We start from the raw sequence: 2280 nt of genomic DNA on the forward strand, positions 1-2280 counted from the left end.
ATATATATATATATTGGTTTTCAGTAGTCTTGTTAGAGTGGGTCAAATTTAGATGTGACATCAATATGCAGAAGTTCATATGGTGAATGTGTTCTTTGAATGTTCTTTCTTTTGTGACCAGGTTTGCCACCAATTCTAACAGCTATTGTTTGATTCACATGTAGGGAGTTGTGTATATGTAGACAGTAATGAACAAACACAGTGAAATAACTGTTCACATGGGAAAAATGAACATACTGATATCTCTGCAGATAAAGGAAGGAATGCTCTGCCAGCATTCTTTCAACACATGAACTGCCCCTAAACACTTAATCAGTCTAGCTTTTAACCTGGTTTCCTATAAAAATAGTAATATTCGCAGGTCATGTTCATATGCTCCTTGTATGACTTTGGAATTTGGTTTCAGTGAAATCTGAAAAAGGAGTAAGGGTCTTTAAAAGGTATAAAAAAGACCTATAAAATTTGTGGCACTCAAAAATAGGGTATAGGACAGAGATGCAAATTATTCCCTGTGTGAGGGAAATGCAGGCAGCATACAATGTACTTTCTGTTTTGCAGTTGGCCAGGGAACCAATTGATGTCGTTTGATAACCAAGTAGCCACAGCATGTGTTGCTTCTTTCATAAAAGAAATATATTGAGGAATATAGGAGGGAAGGAGTGGAGTGTGAGATAAGGGTTATGAACTGGAAGTGCTTTAGGTGGCTGTGAGGAAAAGAGTATCTTCAGTTCTACTGTACCCCTAACTACTTAATGCTTAATTTTCCTAATAATGTAACAGCACTGAAAAAATATGGAGGAGAGAAACTACAGGAAATTCATACCATGATGAAAAGGCAAAAGGAGAAACAAACATATGTGAATGTAACTGAAACAGAGAAGATGCTTGATAAATTAGAAAAAGAAAGACAGATGACTACAATAATTCAAAATGTGTTCCAGGTAATGTTGTGTGGCTTTTAGAAGAAGTTTACAATTTTTGATTACACTCAAGATAATATAGTGTATGGCAAATATAACTTAGAAAACAATTTTGTGTTGTTAAAACCTTTAAGTTTAACAGTGGAAGAACTATGTATAGAAGGAAGACTTCTCCCGCTTTAAAGGCTAAGAGAATGAAATTGTCACAAGCATCTTTGTATTATTTTTTTGCAGAGTTTAGAGACAGTCTTACATCTCAAATTCAGAACGAGAAATTTAACATTGTACTGGCATTTAATTTAGACTCGATAGAGCCAACTATCTCTTGGCTTTGTATTCCTGAAATTTTCTCAGCCCTAAGTAGAGCAAATGGTCTTTGGTTAAATTTAAATTCCCCTTTTCAATCCAGAATGGCAGGGTGAGAATGCTAACTGTGTTATTTTTGTTGAGGCAAACTTTATTTCACATTGTTAAAAACATTCTCTAAGTTTCTGTGTTTAACATAGAGCTAGTATGCACGGCCCTCTAGGAAATAAAAGAGCATGGATTTGGAGTTTTTTTGCCTATGTATCAACAATAGGATCTAAAGCAATACTTCCCTTTCTCCTTTTTCCCTCCATCCTGCCTACTTCAAACACTTGTGAATTTCAAGGGCTTTCAAATTAAATTATAAAGCAGACTTTCTTTGAGATGTTTTACTAGGAATTGTCCTTTACAAGGGCTTGTTTTAACCTGTAAATCTTTCTCATTTATAGGGCATCATAATTGGAAGCAGAGTTAACTGGGCAGAAGATGAATCTTTAAAGGCAGTTGTTCTACAGCTTGAAAAAAATTTGCATTTTCAGTGAGTCAGGAGACGTGGTGTTTATTTTATACATTGTGTGCATTTTAACTAAACTTGATAAATTATATGTATCTCAAATTTTAAAATCTGACCTTTCTAGAAGATGTTGTTCTCTCCAGAGAAATAGAATGTGTCAATGCAGGCAGTCGAGCTGATGAAATGAAAACTACCTGAAGACTCATTTCTCAAGCTCTCCTGTCTCAAGCGCTTACTTTCCTCTGAGAGGCAGCAAGAACACAAGAAAAGTTTCAAGATTTCATGTAGAAGTGGACTTAAACTGAGGATTTGCTGTACCCCTTTCCTGGGGACCAGCAGGCCATAGAGCTTAAGCAGGGTGCACAACTCTGCTCAGTCCCAGTCAAAAGCTCAGTCAGGAAAATTTATTAGCAAGTCTGGAATTGGAATTATTTTTGTTTTTAAGGCATTATGTATTATTTTAAATACCAGGAATTTTATGCTCTTTTTAGCACTGACTCTTGTCTACAGAGGTGACTTCATACTGTCGACTGTGCAGCT

At 35.7% G+C, this 2280-nt stretch overlaps 1 long non-coding RNA gene across 1 annotated transcript; it reads left to right on the top strand.

The window, feature by feature from the left end:
- The first annotated feature begins 123 nt into the window (after positions 1–123).
- On the top strand, positions 124–2237 carry LOC115949393. Its single transcript, XR_004082873.1, has 2 exons — positions 124–941; positions 1676–2237. It is a non-coding gene; the product is annotated as an uncharacterized LOC115949393 (long non-coding RNA).
- Positions 2238–2280: the final 43 nt, after the last annotated feature.

The sequence above is a fragment of the Geospiza fortis genome, unplaced genomic scaffold (assembly GCF_000277835.1).
Source record: "Geospiza fortis unplaced genomic scaffold, GeoFor_1.0 C13726234, whole genome shotgun sequence".
Taxonomy (NCBI): Eukaryota; Metazoa; Chordata; class Aves; order Passeriformes; family Thraupidae; genus Geospiza; species Geospiza fortis.